The 21462-nt window shown below is 43.1% G+C and overlaps 1 long non-coding RNA gene across 2 annotated transcripts; it reads left to right on the top strand.

Moving 5' to 3' along the window:
* The first annotated feature begins 3286 nt into the window (after positions 1-3286).
* On the top strand, positions 3287-13412 carry LOC118642368. Of its 2 annotated transcripts, XR_004961695.1 has the most exons (5): positions 3287-3695; positions 5053-5165; positions 5619-5781; positions 12326-12441; positions 13152-13412. It is a non-coding gene; the product is annotated as an uncharacterized LOC118642368 (long non-coding RNA). The 2 variants fall into 2 exon arrangements; XR_004961696.1 differs by lacking the exon at positions 5619-5781.
* Positions 13413-21462: the final 8050 nt, after the last annotated feature.

Genomic DNA, 21462 nt, shown 5'->3' with positions numbered 1-21462 from the left:
CATCTCTGGCGCCCCAGCCGGCGCTCAGTCTGCCCGGCTGCTTCACGACACCGAACCTGCCCTTAGAAGCCTCCGCGGCACTGCAACGTGGCTCATGCCAGAGCTGGCAGCCCCGCCTGTGTATGTTTGGACTTTGCTGTGGACATGCTGCTTTCTTTTTGATCCTCACCTGAGGACATTTTTGTATTTATCTTCAGATAGAGCAGGAGGGAGAGGAAGGAAGAGAGAGAGAGCGAGCAACATCCATGTGAGAGAGACACATTGAGTGGTGGCCACCCGCACGACCCCATCTGGGGCCGGGGACAAACTGCCACCGAGGTACGTGCCCTTAGCAGGAACCGAACCCGGGACTCTCTGGTCTGTGGGCGGACGCTCTAACAGCTGAGCCAAACTGGCCAGGGCTGGATATGCTTCTTTTCTTTATTTCTTGGCCTTCCTTTAGGTTAGTAGATGTTAAGAGATATGAAGAGAGAGGGTGTGGTCCAATTCCAAATATGTATGTGAACGTTCTGGCTAGAGATCCTTTAGTTGGGAGGACCACACATTGGGGGCAGTTTTGTCTCCTAGGGACACAGTCCCTCTTTATAACCAGTAAACTCAGCTTTGTCCTAATACTACATTTTCATGAAAATGTGATTAAGTTGCAACCTAGATGTAGATGAACAGCACTGTTTCCTTGTAAATGAATCCCTTGAATATAAATGACATCTCTTAGGCTGCATGGACTAGTGTTTCCAAATGGGCAGGGACAAAGCTCTCAGAACTCTGAGTAGACTCCACTCTAAGAATCTTTTTTTTTTTTTTTTTAATTTATTTATTTATTTTTGTTACAGATGTTTCTCTTTTTTCCCCCACTGATTCCCCCCTCCCCCTCCCTTCCTGCCCTGTCCCCAACTTTGTTGTCCATGTCCATCGTTCATGCATATAAGTTCTGTGGTTTATCTCTCCCCCACCATCTCCTCTTCTGGGGATTGTCATTCTGTACCCCACTTCCACATCCCTGGGACTACCCCATTCCTCAGACTGTTATGTTCATTATATTCCACAAATAAGTGAGATCATATGATACTTGTCTTTCTCTGTTTGGCTTGTTTCGCTTAGGATGATACTTTCCAGGTCCCCCCATGTAGTCTCAAAGGATAAGAGATCTTTCTTTCTTACAGCTGCATAGTACTCCATTGTGTTTATGTACCACCACTTTTTTATCCATTCGTCTACTGATGGACACTTGGGCTGTTTCCAGATCTTAGCAATTGTAAATAGTGCTGCTACGAACATGGGGGTACATATATTCTTTCTGATTGGTGTTTCAAGCTTCTTAGGGTAAGAATCTTTGATTGCAAATTGACCACAAGCCTAGAAGAGAATTTGATCCACTCTCTTTCAAGTCTTGCTTTCTCCTTTATTTTCTTTTTAAATATGATTTTATTGACTTTTGAGAGAGAGAGAGAGAGAGAGAGAGAGAGAAACATGCCTCCTGCATGCCTCTTACTGCAGATCGAGCCAGAAACCTGGGCATGTTCCCTGACCGGGAATTGAACCAGGACCTCCCAATCCACGGGAGGATGCTCAGTCCAGTGAGCCACACCGGTTGGGCTTGCTTTCTAATTTAATAAGTGAAAGCACGTGGTAGAGAAAGTTCTGGAGGAGGCTAGCTCTGACATCCAGAACAGGCAGGGTAACCTCCTATGTTTTTAGCCTGCTGTTTGTAAATGTCAGGACTTAACGCTACAGACTGAATACCTCCCCCGTCCCAAATTCATGTTGAAACCTAATCCCTAGTGTGATGGTATTTGGAGGTGGGGCCTTGGGGAGGTTGTTAGGCAGAGGCCTCCTGAATGGGAGCAGTGCCCTTATAAAAGAGACCTCAGAGAGCTCCCTCCCCCGTTCTGCCACGTGAGAAGATGGCCATCGGCCTCTGAACCAGGAAGCAGGGTCTCATGGGACGATGAATCTGCTGGCACATTGGTCTTGGACTTCCAGCCTCCAGAACCGTGAGAAATAAATCTATTATTAATGAGTCACCCAGTCTTTGGTATTTTGTTGTAATAGCCCAAACAAACAGAGACACATGTTTTGTTCTGGTTTGTTTCTTTGGAAAATTCAGTGACCATGACTTTTTGGATGTGTTTTTAATCCTGAAGAGAACTTGTTACACAGATATGTACAAATGATATTTTTGGTCACCGGGTTCTATTAAGAAATTGAGGACGCCACTGAGCCGAGGTTCTTGGCAACATTAAGCACTCTGCGAATGTCTGTTTTTCTTCCCTACAATGTGAGGTTCTTCCTTCAGCTGTTGTTCCCCAAACCCCTCATCCACACACGGAGTAACAAACTTCGTGCATCTAAGAATACATTTTCTTCCAGTTTCTCTTAACATAAATATTTCTAAGGACACTTTGCCTTCCGGGGTATTTGTAATGATATCATTTGTAACTACGTTTTGTTCATTCAATTGCAAGCTTCTTGAGAAAAGTATAATAGCTCAAACATCTTTGAGGCTCATATGTCTTAGATATCATCCTTCACTTAATGGATTATAAATATTTAATGAAGGGTTAGAAATAATAAATGCACTATCAATAAATACCTATATATTGGCACATTGTTTGGAAGTGAATTGCTGTTGTTGTTTTTTAAAGGAGACTCCGTTTCAGTGTCTCCTAGGGAATCATCCAGCGGCAGCAAGGTGGTCGGGTGCTGCAACCCACGCAGGGCAGCCTCCTGTGTGCAGAGCGAGACAGAGAACCACCCTGGAGGGGTAAGCACAGAGCAACTGATACAGCTACCAGAAAGGACCACATACACAGCATATACATATTTTTGAAAATTTGAAAAGAATGTCATTACAATTCCCCCTATTCAGACATAACAACTACTGAAATTTTCGTGTGTTTAATTTGGTCTCTCATTAGTGGAACTATCACATCAAACAACTTTTATTGTAAGTCACTTTGTATAATTGTGCTACTTCCAGCTCTTAGCTCAATAATTATCTATTAATAGAAATAAAGATGCTAATGGGATTTCTTTGGTTTATTTCATTTACCCTCTGCATGCAGGGGTGAGTAGCTCACTGGCGTTCCTGTTCAGATCTGGAAGGTGTGTGCAGAAGCCAAAGAGTGGCACTTAGAAGGAGCGATTTCCGACTCCACCCTATTGAACTTCAGGGTTTAAAGATGTGTCTACAAGTGCGAACAATGACTTCAGCAATTATTTGAATTTTGAGGGGTATTTTTTGTTTTTTTGTTTGTGCCTTCTTGCTTTAGTGATCAGGCAACGTTGTTCTGAGACCTGAATTACCTGGGTAATTATGTCCTTCACTTTTCTACTTGTGTGGCTTTACTAACAAGCTGAAAATATTCCCAAGGTGTCAATCCTCTGGGCCCTTGGAGATGCTGCTTTTCTGTATAAAATATAGGTATGCCTCAGATCCTCCGGCCAAAGCTCCCTTATCCTCTGGGGCAGTCTAAACTGATGTGGAGATCAAGAGAAAGGGCTTTGGGCCTCAGGATTTGCATAGAAGATGCTATAAACTGGTTTACTCAAAACCCATTCTGTTTCCTTTCTAGCTTGACTTCCCGTCCACAGAGGCTAGAGAATTATTCCTTCCTCCCCCTGCCTCGCAGCGAGGGTTCTGCGTGCGACTTTGCTTCAGCTTGTCCAATGCGTCTGTGTGAGACCAGGAGTGTGTGAGTCACTAAGGCAGTGGCTGGGCAGGGGAGTGGGGTGGGAAACAGTTCTGTGGGAACACTTGGTCTAGAAGAGGTCAGCATACTTCAGCTCACCAGTGACTGTCTTTGTACATAAAGTTTTGTTGGAATACAGCTGTGTTCATTCATATAGTGTCTGTAGTGTTTTCGTGCCTCAACGGCCTACTTGAGTTCATGGCCCACAAGGTCTGATGTATTCACTATCTGGTCCTTTAACAGAAATTTGCTAACTCTGAATGACTTGTGAAATTCCATCTGTCCAGAAGATTCTAATATCCTTGAGTACTGTTTTTAGAGATTCATGTAGAGATCCACTGTTTATACTCCCAAAAGCATTAGGGAATTCATTCCTTCAGCAAACTTTCATTGAATCTGTTACGTACCAGGCTCTCTCCTAGGTGCTGGGGACATAAATAAATTAGAAAGACAAGTTTTCTAATCATGGAAAGCATGTTCTAGTAAGAAAAAACAGGTAATAAACCAGTACACAAGTACGTGAGCAAGACCATTTCATATAGCAATGAATGTTTCCATGGAAACAAAATAGGTTCTATGATGAAGACTGACCCAAGGGGAGGGAGTCTGTGTACTCAGTAAGGATGGGTATTCAGGAGTGATGATCAGCTCTTCGTTTTCCTTTATGCTGAATGGGTTTGACCATAAAGGTACAAGTTAGAAACTCTGTGTAACTGTGCCTGGGCCAGTGACTAATAGAGAGTGGACAGGAAAAAAAGTAGAAACATAAGCCAGAGAATGTAGTCACAGGTTAGCAATAATTTAAGGTCCTCAATCTGGGGAAAGTAAATCAAATGACGGAGCTGCGAAACTAAATCCTAGCTCTAGGTTTTAGACTTCTTTCTATATCAGAACACAAAAACAAGTTCAAAAACAAAATGTTTTGTCCCCACATAGAACATTGTGATATGGTTTTTTATTCGGGAGGCATACAGACTTTTGTCTATTTTTATATGTTTTATATCTTTTTGTCAAGTGGCTGTGGTAGAGGTGGAAACATATTCTGATTAGGTTGGAAAACTCTTAAACAAAATAAAAGGTGATCCTAAATTGACAAGAGTATTATGATAACCTTGTTCTCAGGAGAACAAAGGTTGCATACCATAAGGTATTTTATTTATTTTCCTTTTCTCTCATTCTTTAAACAATAAAGTATGCATTTCTCCACTCTGTGTTAGCAGATCAGTAACACAAAATAGACCAGCATAATTAAACTCATCTATCCCAGCCTAAATTTCTGGTCAGCAAACTTTTTAAAGCAGAAATGAAATACTCTCAGTCTGCTTTTCTGAATGTCAGCACTAATATAATTTCTTTTCAGGAAGGGGAACACACTTTCTTGTTTATAATCTCCTTGGATCTCAAATCATTTCCAATGCTGGACTGTACAGCCTTGCCTGGAACCCCGAAGCATCATGGGAGACTGGTGTCAAGGTGTGGACTAGAAGAGTCTGATCCTTTGCTTGTTTTGCAACAATACGCCTCGTGTTGTAAAAATGGCACAGTTCTTACTGTCCCTGGTTGAGCATAGCTAAATCCCGACCGTGGGAGCATGTTTGTATTGCAGTAATCCTAATTTGCCCATAAATAAATTATTCTCCCCTGAAGCCCATAATAAATATAGTTTTAATTGCATGCCAACTGTTAGACCCTAAAATTAGACAGCTTGGTCCTCTGTGCCAGTGGGAGGAGGTGTTCTGGAATATTTGGCTCCAGAGGCACTTTGGGAGAGAGAAGCAACAGCGATATGTATGATGAGTGTCTGAAAAATTTCAGTTGTAGAAGCCGTTTCTGGGTCAGACAGAAACCATGGTCAGATATTTTCCAACCAGTTCAAGCTTGGTGCTCTAGCCATGCCTTTTATCATCTCTTCTTTTGAATCTCCAGGGTCCGTTTTCACAGAGGAAGAGGACAAGCTGAGTCAGGGACTGCCCTCCTGCCCGTTCCAGCGTTCTGTCTTCCTTAATTAGCAGAAACAGTCCCCACTTAGAAAAGATGTTCGTGCCCTTGTGACGAAGAGCCTTCAAATAGTCACGCTTTAAAGGAAAATGTAGGACAATCTTACAAATTAACTTGAGCACAAGGGAATTCAGGCCATGTGTGAAATTAGGTTGGCCCCAATAGAAGTGAGGTTAGGAGCAACTGGGAGATTTTGAGCCCCCCGCCCCCCTAGCTCCTTTCCCAACCCACTCCCCACAGAACAGCTCGCTCCCCGCTCCAGCTGAGTGGCTCCAGGCAAGCACTTAACATTAGCAGCCTGTTTCCTCATTCCTACCTCACTGAATGGTTGCAAGGATGAAATCAGATGATGTTTGTCAAGAGCCCACACACCAAGTGTCTTTTATTCCTCAATTCACTTTTTTTTTTTATTCCTCCCCAAGGACATTTCTCCACTTTTTGTTCAGATAGAGTGGGAGGGAGAGAGAGAGAGAGAAACTGACGTGAAAGGGACACATCCAGTGGCTGCCTCCTGCACAACCCAACCAGGGCTGGGGACAAACTGTAACTGAGGTATGTGCTCTTAGCAGGAAGCGAACCCGGGTTTCTCTGGACCGCAGGCTGATGCCCCAACCGCTGAGCCATACTGGCCAGGGCTCAATTCACATTTTTAACAGAGAAGAGCAAACCCTTTAAAACAATTATTCAAGCAATGTTGGAAGATCCCCATGTTCTTTCAAAAAGCTGATATCATTCTTTCCTTTTTAACTGTTAAAATGTAATATAGATATATTCAGAATGTCAACAATATACTTGCAACTCTTTATTTTGCAGTTGTAGAGTGGTGTTTAGTTAAGAGAACAGTAATTTTGAATCCCGCTTTGGGAGGCGTGCAGGTTTTTATTTCTTTCGTTGGTCTCTGGTCAGCTTTGCCATGCCCTCACATTTCCTCTCTCTTCAGCAAACCTGCTCTTCCACATTTCTGTGTGTGCTGAAGAAATTTTCAAGAAGTTGACGAAAGCATTTGGGTGCTTTCTTCTTGTGCTTCTTGGCTTCTTAGAATTTCCTTTGCCCGTGTTTCATTGTTTCTCCAAAGGTTAGAAAATTGTGTTGCCGATGCTTGTGCGTCTACTACGTAAGGAATAAATAAGCAAGAAAACCAAAGAAACAAATGCTTGAAGCAAATTCCAGCTCTCAATCAATCAAGCAATTCAGTATTTCCCAGTGATTTCTTTTTTTTTTTTAATCCCACGCCCTGAGGATATTTTTCTATTTATCATCAGATAGAGTGGTAGAGAGGGAGAGGGAGAGAGAGAGAAAGAAAGAGAGAAACATTGATGTGATAGAGCCACATCAACTGGTTGTCTCCCACAAGACCCAACCAGGGCTGGAGACAAACCACAACCAAGGTACATGCCCTTGGCCAGAATCGAACCCGAGACTCATTGGTCCATGGGCTGCCGCTCTAACAGCTGAGCCAAACCGGCCAGGGTTCCAAGTGATTTCTTTTAAAAGATCCCACTTGCTCAGGACTTTGCTCCTGGGAGGGTGGATAAAGGTTGTGTTTTCTGCTACCCAAGACCACCATAAGCTCAAGTCTTTGAGAGCCCCCAGCACCGCAGCTTACTCTCCTAGTGGTTTAACTGTGAAATGCCCTTCTCTCTTTTTCCATTTACAGTTGTGAATAGATAACAAATACATGTGGATGTTCCATTCTTTTGTAGATCTATGGTGTAATATAGACCAGTGCATCTCACATTTTTTCTTTGCTTTCACAACACTTTCAGGAGGAACTGCACCAGAGAAATTGGTGAAAAGGGCCCCTTCATTCCCAGTCCCTCCACCACCAGTCCCTGCGACCACTTTCATTTGTTTACTCATACACCTTTGCTCATATGCCCTTCCGAGATATTTTAAGCATATACAAGTATGAATGTGATTACTCCTTATGTTTATACAGCAAGTACCATACCAACTTACCTTTTCCACTGAATGATGTCTTGGCCGTTACTACAAACCAGTACACAAAACTTGCCATATTTCCAAATGATGGCTGTCTCCCCCTCCTTGCATATACGCGTGTGCATGTGAAGCATTCATGAAAAAATTTTTTTGGCACACAGTGCCTAGATCTTTCTCTCTCTCTCTCTCTCTCTTTTCTTTTTATCCTCACCAGAGGATATTTTTCCATTTTTTGTACAGAAAGAGTGGGAGGGAGGGAGAGGAAGGGAGAGAGAGAGAGAGAAACATCGACGTGAAGGGACACATCAAGTGGCTGCCACCCGCATGACCAACCAGGGCCGGGGACAAACTGCAACCAAAGTACGTGCCCTTAGCGGGAACCGAACCCGGGTCTCTCCGGACCGTAGGCCGACGCTCTAACCACTGAGCCAAACTGGCCAGGGCTCTCTCTTTTTTCTTTAAATCCTCACCTGAGGATATTTTTCTATTTATCTTCAGATAGAGAGGGAGGGAGGATGAGAGAGTGAGAGTGAGAGAAACATCGATGTGAGAGGGACACATCGACTGGTTGCCTCCCACGTAACCCAGCCAGGTCCGGGGACAAACCACAACTGAGGTATGTGCCCTTGGCTGGAATCAAACCTATGACTCATCGGTCCGTGGGCCGACGCTCTAACCACTGAGCCAAACTGGCCAGGGCATCTCTCTCTTTTAATAAATAAAGAAATAGACATAGAAGTTCATGGTGTCTATTTAGTGAGGATTCTGTCATAGTCTCAACTTCTTTTCTGCTGTTTCCCTCCTGACTCGGGTCTGAGGCGTGTGCCAGGATGGTATTGTTGTCAGGAGGGTGCCACAGTGGAAGTGTCTGTTTCAGGTCCTGTGCACAACCCTGGCTTAGAGCTGGGTTTCTCCTCGTTGCCATATTGAAAGGACTCTGTGTGCATCTGAGGGGTTTTTGAACGGATAGCCTATGGTATCTTTCTTAGTACTCTTGCTTATTTACATAAGCACCAGGGTAGTGAAGACCTTTTTGGGGTGGGGGTGGGGGATACATGGAAAGAAGTGGGAGATAGAGTGATGTGATGCCAGCAATGATTAAATAAAATAAACACCGTTCTTGTTCTTTGATCTTATTATGAATGAGTATATGAAGAAAAATTTAGTATTGATTAGAGATTTGTTTTCCTTTGGGTGTGATTGGTAATGATCATGCTTCTAGATCTAGCACAGAGTGAAGAACTATTATGAATTGAAGAGTCATGAGTCTTAAGAGAGTTAAACATGTTTATTGCCTTAGGTCTGTCTGATCAACCACCTTTGCCCACAGCACCCTGACTTTCTTTGGTAGATTCCTTTTCCACTTCTGTATGTGGTCTTGGGAGGAAGCCCAAGGGCCCAAGTGGGGCCTCTTTTGGCCTTGAATAGCCTGAGAGAAGGGAGGTGCCTTGGGCTTGGCCACTGGGTCTTGTCCCCAGCCTCTGGAGAGTGGTGTGGTAGGGTTGAAGGTGGAGGGTCAGGCCAGCAGTGTGGTGCCAGGCTACCCAGGTGAGCCTTGCTGTGTGACAGACCTTTGCTGCAAGCAGTATCTCCCCTAGACCGGGGCAAGAGGGCCACCTCTTTGAGTCTGCTGCCTTCACCTCTGCCCGGCCAGAGCCTATATCCTCCCTTCTAGACCACAATCCAAGGAGACTGCTTTTGAAAGCTGTTTCCCTGCTCTCCTGATGGCTTTTTGAGCTTATGGGCAATTGACCTGTTCGATCCTTGAAACTGCTGACCCCTGAGCACTCCTTGTCTGTACTCAACACAGTCTGCTACCCAAGACCACCACAAGCCCACGGTGGAGGGAATACTTATTCTTGTCTGACTTCCATCCTTTCCTTCTTCTGGGGACATCACTTCAGTTTTTCTTTGGAGTAGCAGGGGGAGGGTCAAGCATGGTCTATCAGCTTATTTCATCTCTCAAGTCACCTGATTTGCTTAAGCAGAGCAAGCCACTCAAGTCAGTCCACGACGAGTCAGTCCTGGGACGTAAGTGGAGCTATTAAAAAATACAGACGTTCTCTCTTAGCCTAACTGGATGAAGCCTGGGTTCTTTGGGAGTTCAACATGAGCGCGTGCTAAAAATGAAGCCAACACAGAGAAAATTAGATCAATAGTTAGCAAGAAAGAGATTGACTGATTTCTGGGATTATTTGATCTGAATTTTGTATCCAGCCAGACTCACCCTTGAAATTTTCATCTCCCTGAGATAATTCTCCTTTGCTTAAGCCTATTGGTCTTGGGCTGTTTCTCAGTTGGAATTCACAGAGTTTCAACAGATTCATCCACCTAAGTAGTAGAATTTCCAATATTGTATGATTAAACCTCTGCTCTAAGCCCACACCTGCTTAAAAAGAAGTATTTTTTATTCAAAAACAACAAGTACTGTAGTTCCTCCTTGCCTTTCTCCCGTCCTCCTGGAGAGTGTAGGAGAGTGAGCCTTGGCTTTGAACTTGTCCTCAGAACAGCAATTGGTGCATAGAACGAACAGAATGTATTTCCTCAGAGCTTTGCAAAATGTAATGGTAGGCCAGTGTGATGTTTGTGCCAAAGACCTTCGTTCTTGGGGAAACTTGATGCTGAGTCTTTCCTGAAATTGCTAAGCATTCCTGACCCTCTGCAGACCGGGAAGGTCTGGGCACATTTCGCGAGCTCATAGGTTGTTTGAGATACAGCAACAAGAAGGCATTATCAGAGAAAGGACAGGCTATAGGGAATTTCTAATACTTTCATGGTTGTGGTGAGGAGTTTTGAACAAGTGTATACACTCTAGAACGGTGATGTTCAACCAGTGTGCTGCAAGAACTTTTCAAACATGCAGTACCTGACTATTCAGTTGGGAACAGTGACCTCTTTTCCCTTAGAATGTCAGTTAAAAAAATGACCAACAGCCCAATAGCAGTCAGTGTGAATGATTCAAAACTGTACTTTTGTCAGATCAGCAAAAAATATATTTTTGTGTGTGTTGTAGAATTGTAATAATTAGTTTATGTGTGCCATGAGATGAAAAAGGTTGAAAATCCTTGCTCTAGACATGGGGATCTCAGGCTCTCAGTAAAGCAAGAAAGCTAGGGAGATGAAGCAGAGTGAACATTGTAGATAATGAAGCAATTTTTAACCGGAAAATGTAGCAATTGCAAGAAAACAGAACTGATACTTCTTGGCTGCTCTTACTACGTGGGCACTTTTTCTTTTTTTTTTTTTTTACATGGAACCAGGTTAAAAAAGTTGAGTCATCAATGGTTTACCAAGCAAGAGGAAATTAGTTAGGTGTATTTATTCCCAGCACTCACTCTGCCTTGGGCCCCATGCCTTTCTCATGGTTCAAGGAGGACGGGTGTGGGTGGCTACCCTGGAGTTGCCTGGCTCACCTTCTCCTATGGGCGATGGTCTCCTTCCAGGGACTTGGCTGAGTGACCTGGAGCATGGACATTTCCTCACTGCTTCATGCAGGTGCCCAGACCTCAAGTCGGGGCACAAGGAAGTGAAGCTGATGTGTTGCTAAGTGAGGTTGACTGGAGGTCAGTGCAGCTTGGGAAGCAAGAGTACAGATCACTGGCATTTCCTTCAACCAAATGATTCTTTAGACAAAAGCTAGTCAACTGACCAGTTGGTTTGGCATCTTGTAGACTCCACCTCACCCTTCAAGTCGCCTCACTGGTCTAGAAACCTGGGGCTTTGTTTTCTAAAACTTTTTATGTATTTCCCAATATTTTTAAAGCATATTTGACACTGTATTTTCTTTTTGTGTTGTTAACTATTTTCTTAAAATTACACAAAGAATTCATGCTTATTATAGAAACATGAGAAAATTAAAAAAAAACAAAACAAAGAAGAAAGAATAAGCCCAGAGGTCATCTTTGTTAACATTTTGTATTTTTTTCTTTTTGTGTTTATTGCTTGTCAATCTTTTTTTTTTTCATTCTAAACATCTTTCCTGGTTAATAAATATACTTCTATACAGTAATTTTAAAGTCTGGCTGCATTGTGTCCTAATGTCTGGATATACACAACTTATTTTGCCATTCCCCTATTGTTGGGCAAGAAAGTGATTTCTGGTTTTTCTGTATATAATATTCTTTTGGTTACATGTCCATGCACATCTTTGAATGTTTCTCATAACTTCCTTGACTGGAATTTTGTGTCAAATTTTGTTTAAGGTTTTTTTATACCCTTTGCCAAATTGTCCTATAGGAAGGTTGTGCCAGTTTGTGAGTGACCACTCCTTAAACACCGGTTTTCAGGTGCCAATGATAATTCTGCCCACTTAGACCCAGAGAGCAACAAATTATACAAGCTTGCTTTCTTTTTCAATTGATTTACTTCTTCTTTGTGGTTTTACTTCTTATCATCCTGGATACATTAATCACTTTTCGCAAATGGAGATAATTTGTTCCCCCATACATTGAAATAATATTTTCTCAGTGCCAACCATGTGCTCAGTTTTGGGGTTCAGCATAGCAGTGACCAGGACCCAGGCTCTATCCTCAAGGACCCTGTAGCCTAATAGTATTAATTTGGACCAGAATTTCACATAAATAATAACCAACTTGGGCACAGTAATTTAAAAATCCCTCTTGATGTAGATGACCTCATTTAAATGATGCAACAACACTGATATCAGTATTACTATCTCTGTTTTATGGATGAAGACGTCAAGGCAGAAAAATGCCAGTTGAAAGCCTGCGCACTTAACACCCGGGAGAGCAGCAACTCGGAATCTCATGCTTCCTCCACTACACGCCCAAGAGAGCAGAGGGTAAAGAAGGTAATAGAGCCCTGGCCGGTTTGGTTCAGCGATTGGAGCGTTGGCCTGCGGACCAGAGTCCCGGGTTCGGTTCCTGCTAGGGACTTGTACCCCCCCCCCCAAAAAAGAGGGTAATAAGAAAGGCCTGCCTACTCAAAGTTCTTTGTCTCATTGTCTCTCTTCTCTAAAAATCCTTCATGCATTTTTTTTTTTTTTTGGGTAAACATGACCTCTTGAGATGTACCTCTTTTTAAGAGGTAAATAGTTATAAAGTCCCAAGAAAAAGAATACTCTGTAGATTTTCTCTACAGGAGGGGCTAGGGTGGAGATGGGGCTGCAGAAATTGGAGGGAAGGTGAATGCCCTCAATGCTACTGAATTGCACACTTAAAAATGATTAAAATGGTCATTTTTATGTTATGTATATTTAAAAAAATGACCAAACCTCAAGTTTTAAAAATGACCATAAACAAACAAATAAACATTGTCATCTGCCAGAAAAAAAAGAAAAGAAAAGAAATGGGAGCATAGGATTTCAGATGAACTTTACCTTATTTAACACACATAGACCCTCCCCTTCCATGAGATGTTGGGACTCTCTTATTTAATTGCTATTTAAAAAGATGTCCATTTTTTAAAAGTTGTTTGACAGTGCAAGTTCAATAAATTCATTTTTATTCTGGAAGTATAACTTTATAAATTACAATGTCATCACATGGTCCCTACATAAAGGTGTACGTGAAGTCCAGAAACAAGACAGGGGCCTCCTGATGCCCCCGCGCTGCCAGTATCAGTTCCCAGGGATAATAGGACATTCCACAGTGACGGAAACCACGCGGGAAGAACAGGATGTGCAGGGGTCATGTCAGCTTTTGGAGGTAGGGGAGTTTTTGTCTCTTAATGAACACATGTTTCCTTTTATTAGATAAGAGTTTTAAAAGGAATAGTTTTCCCCTTGGCTACTGTGAACACAGAGCTAATTTGGGGGCTGCCTGCAATCAGTGTCTATAGCTCAGACTTTATCATCCAGTTGCTCCCTAGTTTTCTCAGTCCAGACCCTGGTTCTTTTCATTGATTTTTAAATGGATCAATTGGATTTTTGGCTTTTGTAATACGCTTCTACATTTCAAAAAATTAGGTGAGAAATAAAAGGTAAGTTAATAGAAGGAAATAGGAAAACCAACCATTTGGCTGGTGGGTTGAAACAGGACATAGTCAATTACTTTACCAACAACGTATCCCAGTTTAGATACTTGCCTGGCTACGTTTTACCTGAGTCAGCTGCTTTCCTGCTACCCATGTGCAAGGGGTGTGTTCTCTCATCTGTGGCTTGCTTGGGCCTGGCCAGCTGAAAGAAGCCAGCTGGTCATCACTTTGCTTCCTGAAGTTAATATTCTTATGCAGTGCTTGGAGCGCTTCTGTTGGAGAACTGCTGCATAAACACATCTGTTCGCATACTGTCAGAAGAAAACTTCCTGGAGCCTGAGTGGGCAGGGTTACCAAAGTACCGCTATTGGAGAGCCGAAACCCCAGGACTGCAAGGCAGAGCCGAGTGTGCCCTGCAGGACCCTGAGCTGTGCAGTCTCACTCCGAGATGCCACCTTCCGGCGGCAGTGGGTGTGCCTGCATATCCCCCTGTCCCTGAGTGTAATGTAAAACTTCTGCTCATTGTCCCTGAGCATCTGCCTTGTGTGTTAGCTTGGTTGTTAGGAAGGGTTTTCTGTGTGAGATTTTGGAGTGTGATGCTTGAGGGGAATAGTGGAGATTCTTGGACAATGTTGAAAAGAAATGAGCTACTTGGGCTGAGGGCTGAGTGACAGCAGGGTCTGTCATTCGGGGTGAGGTCACTCCCCTTCTCTCTAGCCCCTCATCTATCCCTCTAGCTTCTCCACCACGCTGGGGCCAAAGTGACTGAATACACTCTAGAAGCTCATCAGGAGTCTCCTGTAACTGTACATATTTTGATTTTATGGGGGTGAAGTCTCCACAGAACCTTAGACAGTTTATATTGGGATTGAACAAATGGGGAGAATCGTATTAAAATGACCTCTTAAGTTTTGCTTCCTTCTCTCATTTACTAGTCATTTTGAAACATCAAGTGTCAGGTAAAATATAATGAAAGTTCAGTCTGTTTCTATGATTACTTTTAATATATCCTTAGGAAGAGCTGATTTTTTTTTTTTCCTTCCCCAAAGTAGACAACTTTACTGCCCAAGCATTTCTTTTGCTAAAGACTTTCTCTCTTTATTTTAGGGGCCCCAACGAGCTCTCATTACCAGTACTAGTTGACTTCACTAGCTCGGTTTCCTTGGCATTTCCATTTCTCAGAAATGCCTGAGATGGGATCTTCGTTTATCTGCAAAGTACCCTTAAGCTTTTCTTGGAACCCTCAGAAGGTCACCCAGATGCCAGCGGAGGAGCAGGCCTCCCTTCCCCACTGCTGCAGGTTGCTTACTGCCTGCGGGGTGTTCCAAGGGAACCCCAAGTCCCTCCCAGGGACAGACATATGCAAGGGCTCTGTTTCCTTCAGTATTTACCACATTAGGACTTCACTCAGTCATGAGCAGAAATGGGTAGGGTGCTACCCCCCCCCCCCCCAGTCTCTGACACGGCCTTGTGTGCACCCTTATAGCATTCCCAAGCCCTACTCTCCACAGATGTAAGACGTCTCAAAGGCCACAATTTCATTAGACACCTGTGTCCTCACTTTCCATCTCTATCCTCACGCACTCTGGCACCATGCCCTCCCCACAGGCTACTTCCTCCATGAAAATCACGTCATGCAGAATGATCAATGCCTGAGGGACACCATTAGTACCCGTCAATCAGACACTCAGAGTCTGAATCCCACCTTAGGCTCATCTGGAACCATAGCTGTGAAAGCAGCAGTATGATGCAGATACTTTAAACAACAAAAACAACAACCATACCCACAGCCAATGCTTGCTTTTGATTCGTTACTCATCAAGCCAAAATACTTAGAAGTATTTTTCCTAGATCACTTGAGATACTGTTTGAGCTATCTGCTGAGATCACAGTTAGGATATACAAATTAATTTTGGGAATGACATTTTAAGATGGACTTAAGGTAAACTGGAGAGGGGCCAGCAAAGGCAGGAAGGATGTTGAGGTGTCAGGAAAGCTTTTATATAGTGTGAAAGGAAGTGAAAAGGTTTAACTTAGAAAATAGAGGCTAGGACAATGTCTTTACATTTTAAACAGCTGGCATGTGGCCAGATGGTCTCTTGTTTTGATGATTCTGCTGCACAGACTGTAAGATTAATGAGAGGAATTTAGAGAGAGACAGATTCTAAGACCACACATGGACTAACAGGAGTGAATGCCTTGGGAAGCAGAGCTATCTACCACTCATGAGTCTAAGCTAAGAGGAGAATGTTTACATTAGAGCGCTTTAGGAGACATTTTGGAATGGGGGTGGGGGGTCAAGCCAGTAACCTAGAATATTGAAAAATAGAAGCTAAAAAAAAAATCATAAAGATTATTATCCAAGCTTAGGAAACTAAGGCCCAGAGTGGGTATTTGACTTCCCCCAGTTCACACTAATTTTTGGCAGAGAGGAGAATAGAGTCCAGATTTCTCATCCCTGGCTCAGTATACTTCCTACCACATGCCATTCTTCCCTATAAGACCCCGTGTGAATCTCAGTTTCACTGATGCTGTGTCTCGCCAAAGGGGATCAGGTGAGGGAATGGAAAAACAGGACTCGAATGATTTACTTTCCAGAAATTATTGTGAAGTAAGTTAATGCTATCAAGGATAAAGTGTCTACTTATCCTTAGATGATTTCTTCCCAACAATCAATGGAACCCTTTTATTTCTACAAATAGGTATATCTTTTTCAGAATATATTAATAGAGTTCTAAGCTATTTTCCATTTCAATTTTGTCTTTATTTGATAAGCATTTCAATGAAATTAGAAATTCATTTATTCTTTGAGCCAAATGGAATGAAACAATAATTGGCCATTGAGATGTCATATTTAATGATAAAAAGAGCAGAGCCACTCATGAAGTAAAACAAAACAAAACAAAACATTCTTTTGGACATATCCTGATAGCACATGGAACTGAAGGACATACTTTGATCCAGAGATTGTGTGGTTTCTGTATTGAATGGAGATCTTTGAGACCCCTGGGAATCAGTTCCATTTATGAGCTGAGGCCAACCGTGCTGACCCTACTCTGTGCAGCGTCAGCTTCTCCATCTGTTAAATAGGGGTGCCTCCATCACTGCCCTCTGGTACCTGCAGGCCTAGTAGGAGGATTCATGAGCCAGAGCCACAAGAATGAAAATATAAAGTACCACTATCAGACCCATCAACTTTTAGTAAAAAACCCAGGCAGTACAAGTAATCAAATGCAATATGACAGAGAAAAATGAGTAGAGAAGAAAATTTTAACTGTTTTTAATAACTGTAACTTCAAATCTATTTCATCAATCATAATATAAGGTTGTAACCCCATCCCTCACCTTTCCCTCTTTCTCCCCCTTTTCTTTTACCCATTCTCCTCATGTTTCCCCCTTCCTTCTTTCTTCTCCCTTTAACTACTCCTCATATCACAAATTTCCCCTTTCTTTTTTTCTTTCTGGCCCCATCCCGCTATCCTTTGCTCATCTAGGAATGTGAAGATGCACTTAGGCAATGTAGACATAGGGAAAGGCAAGATACCTGAGCAAGAAGCCAACCAACCTTCATTGTTTGAACTTGTATTAAATAAGTATGTTTTAGACCATCTATAAAGTGCAAAGCACTGTGCTAGACATTATAGAAGCTGCAAAAAAGTGAGCAAATCTGCACAATAGGTGTTTATAGTCTAGTGGGGGGAAGAAAAAAATAACCATAATTTGGGAAAAACTGGTTAGTGCCTTAAGAAAGGGAACATGACTTGTGGTGGGAGAAGGGAATAATCCAGCTGTATCCAATGGGTTTGTAGAGCTAAGTCCATGGAGTGGTGAGTACAGTGTCCGGCAGTTCATTCATTCATCATTCATTCAACAAACACTCGAGTGTGCTTCTATGTACCATTTATTATGCTTGGAACTGGGGATATGACAGTGGTTAATATGGTTCCACTCTTCATGGTGTTTCTGTGTAGTGTACAGACTTTAAACAAATAAACATACATATTCACATTCAAGTAATAAATAAAAAGACAGTATAGGGTCCTCAGAGATAGAAGAACATGGAAAATCTAATTTCAGTCGAGAGGGAAGCATTCACAGAGTACTCTGAGTCCTTATCGATGAACAGGAGGAGGCGCTGGCAGGGCTGGGGGCAGGAAGGAAGCAGGGAGAGTTCTCCAGGAAGCAGTAGCAGCACGAGTCAAGGTCTCAGGGCAGTTTCTTGGTACCTTGAGAAACTAAAAGTAGACCTTGGTGGTCCACACTCAGTAGAAGCAGGGAAAGTGACAATACAGAAGTTTGGGGAGTTGGCAGAAGATAGGTGGGTTTAAGTCATGATAAAGATTTGGGATTTGCCCTGGCCAGTTGGTTGGGCATCGTCCTGTGCACCAAAATGTTGCCGGTTCAATTAATGCTCAGGGCACATGACTGGGTTTCGGGCTTAATTCCCCGTAGGGGGCATGTAGGAGGCAGCTGATAGATGTTGTTTTCTTACATTGATGATTCTCTCTCTCCCCCTCTCCCTTTCTTTCTAAAAATCAATAAAATCCCCAAAAAAGATTTGGGATTTTATTCTTTAAAATTTTTTTTCTTTATTAATATTAGAAAGGGAGAGGGAGAAGGAGAGAGAGATAGAAACATCAATGAGAGTGAACATCGATTGGCTGCCTCCTCCATGCCCCCCACTGGGGATCCAGCCCACAACCTGGGCATGTGCCTGACTGGGAATTGAACCTGCAACCTCTTGGTGCATGGGTCGATGCTCAACCACTGAGCTACATTGGCTGGGCTGGGATTTTATTCTAAGTACATGTGCAAATGGTTGAAAAATGTAGGTAAGGGAGTGACATGACTGAATTCATGTTTTGGGATGTACTCTCTGGCTGTCATTAGAAAGACTGAACTAAACGGAATAAGAGTGTCCATGAGAAGTCGAGGTTATTGTGGCTGGGACAGACCTGAGGGGAGGGCAAGGGTGTCAGTGTTATGGAGACCAATTTTAGAGTTTATGTTGGAATTAGAGAACAAGATGACTTTCTAATTAGTATCAATCTTATCAGACCAAACTTCTCTTCCCATTTATTGAGTTTTGAAGAATCTTTAATTTGCTTTTCAGTAATTGTCTCTGATTCCATCCCATATTCTATCAATATCAACTCACTCAAAAGTCTCCTGTCGTGGTTCTCGCTTCTCAACTCCGGGGTTTCCCTTGGCTCCACCATGCTGAGCTTCTCTGGGCTCTGTCCTCTCTCATGTCCTTCCTTTCCCTGTCCCCTTCCTGTGATGTTTCCAGTGAGGGAGTTAGAAAGGAAGAAGTCATTGAGAACCTATCGAAGGGAAAGGGAAAGACTATGGGTAAAGGGACCAAAATAGAAGGCTGGGGACCCCGAAGAATTTGCTGACCTTTTCCAATTGTTGCTACAACTTTTCTTAGTTCTGTTCTCTGTGCTTAGAAAAAGAGAAGCTGTAGGCAAATGCCTTTTCACATTCTACGTCTCATACCCATCACAGTAGGAATGACCATGTTGAGTAGGCCCATGTGAGCAGAAGTAGGACCCTCCCGGCCTGGCATTGGAAATGGCTACCATTATTATAGTGACACGTTTTAAATGGCTACCATTATTATAGTGACACCTTTTGAAAACAAAACAATCCCTCCTGGCCAGAGCAGAGGTTGAGTGTCATCCTGTGCACTGAAAGGTTGCCAGTTCAATTCCCAGTCAGGGCACATACCTGGATTTTGCGTTCATTCCCCATTTGGGGCATGTGCAGAAGGCAACTGATTGATGCTTCTCTCTCTCTCTCTCTCTCTCTCTCTCTCTCTCTCCCTCTACGCATAATCTGGGATGAGGATTAAAACAACAACAACAACAACAGTAAATCCAAAACAATCCCTTTGTATATGGAGTAATTTTTGATAATTTTATTGATGCCTGAATCTCTGAGTAAAATAAGGGAATGCTTCTAGGGGGCAGGGCACAATATTTGTCATCTCTGGAGAAGGGGAAACAGACCACAGTGCTTGGGGACCTTCCTGGGAAGGGTTTGGAGTGGACCACGTACATCTGTTGGATCTCTGGGCTTAAGTTTCCTTGAGAAATCAGGTAAATTTCCTGGGAAGGACAACACATGAATACGTTGATCTCTTTTTTTTTTTATCCTCACCCGAGGACATTTTTTTGCATTTATCTTCAGATAGAGCGGGAGGGAGAGAGAGAGGAAGAGAGAAAGAGACATCAATATGAGAGAGACACATTGAGTGGTTGCCACCCACACGGCCCCAACCAGGGCCGGGGACTAACTGCAACTGAGGTATGTGCCCTTAGCGGGAAACGAACCCGGGACTCTCTGGTCCGCAGGCCAACGCTCTAACCCCTGAACCAAACCGGTCAGGGCAATACATTGATCTTTTAACTCTAAATCCTTTATTGAAGTAGGGAATAGGGCAACTCCTTAGCATTTTCCTAGTGGCAAGAGCTTCAGGTGGACCTCATGTTAGGAGTGTCTTTTCTTATTCAGAATGAGCTCCTTTCAACTTTACTTGAGTTTATGATATTGAGGTGACTCTTGAGGGATGAGGGGTTCCCTAGACAACTTCAGGAGGAGGGCTAGTGGCCCGAAAGACCAAAGAGGTGATTCGAGATTTGGAACTTTCAGGTTTCCCCCTTGTCTCCATTAAACCCTCTTCAGGGGAGGAGAGAGGAGCTAGAGATTGAGTTTAATCACTAATGGCCAAAGATTTAATCAATCATGCCTGTATGAGAAAATCTCCATGGAAACCTCTAAAAGACCAGGTTTGGAGAGCTTCTGGGGAGGTCTGGTAAACCCACTTTGAATAATTCAAGTTGACTCAGGTCACCTACTAGTTTTGTTAAACTTATTTTTTGCTCATTAGATTTTGCTGCCTAGCATCCACAATCCATTTTCCCTTTCCTCTGATAATAACACATTGATTTTCATAAGAAGCACCATCCCCCCTCCCATTCAGACCATGGGATTCTGGAGGAGCTGATCCCACCTCAGGTTACAGGAGTATTCCATAACCCATGGTGGCCAGTCAATAGCTCCCATTCTCTTTGAAAAAGTGGTGGTTATTTTAAGCATGGGTACAAGACTGGCCCTCCTCCTGGGCTTGGTGAGGACAAGTATGGACCTACGGCCCTAGAGTCTGGACTTCCGCAGTGCGACAGAGCTGAGCCTCCTGGTTGTGGATGAGGCAGTGCGGCAGCCTCTCCAGGGCACCTATGCCCTGTGCATTCCTCCAACAAATCTTACCACTATCGCTCAAATCCTCCTACATGCGCGAGTCCCCAGAAGGCTTTTCTTGTGACTTTGCAAGACTCATTTCCAGACTGGTCCAGCCAACCCGCCTTGGTCCCATCCCAGTCCATATCCAACTACACTTCCTCCCCTTTTCGCTTTTGTCCAAAATAATGTATATATCCAATTTGCCTCACTGCCTCTGGAACTTTTCTGTTTATGTGAATTATCTATGTGCACATATTAAATTTTGATTTTCTCCTGTACAAAAAATAAAGAATGTCCAATAAATCCATCCTTGAATTTTTGCCAGACATTGCAATAGAAAGTTCTCTTTTTTTTGTGGTTGCTAACCTGGATGGGTATAACCCAAAACCTTCTGGTAGCCATCTTGGTGCCTTGAGGGTGGTGCTGCTCCAGAGAGGAGCCAAGACAAGAGAGAATTGGGGAGGGAGAGGCAGAGGGCTGGAGAGAGAGAGTTTCTATTATAGAAGCCAATAAATTCCTTTTCTTCTTTGCCAGTTCAAGTTGGATTTCTCTCACTTCGAGTCAAATACAGTGATACCTCGGTTCTCGAACGCCTTGACTTTCGACCAAATCGGTATTCGACCAGGATATTCGAGAAACTTTTGTCTTGGAA

Source organism: Molossus molossus, unplaced genomic scaffold (assembly GCF_014108415.1).
Source record: "Molossus molossus isolate mMolMol1 unplaced genomic scaffold, mMolMol1.p scaffold_m16_p_3, whole genome shotgun sequence".
Taxonomy (NCBI): Eukaryota; Metazoa; Chordata; class Mammalia; order Chiroptera; family Molossidae; genus Molossus; species Molossus molossus.
Note: the sequence above shows the minus strand (reverse complement) of the source record. Positions and strands in the feature narration are given on the sequence as shown.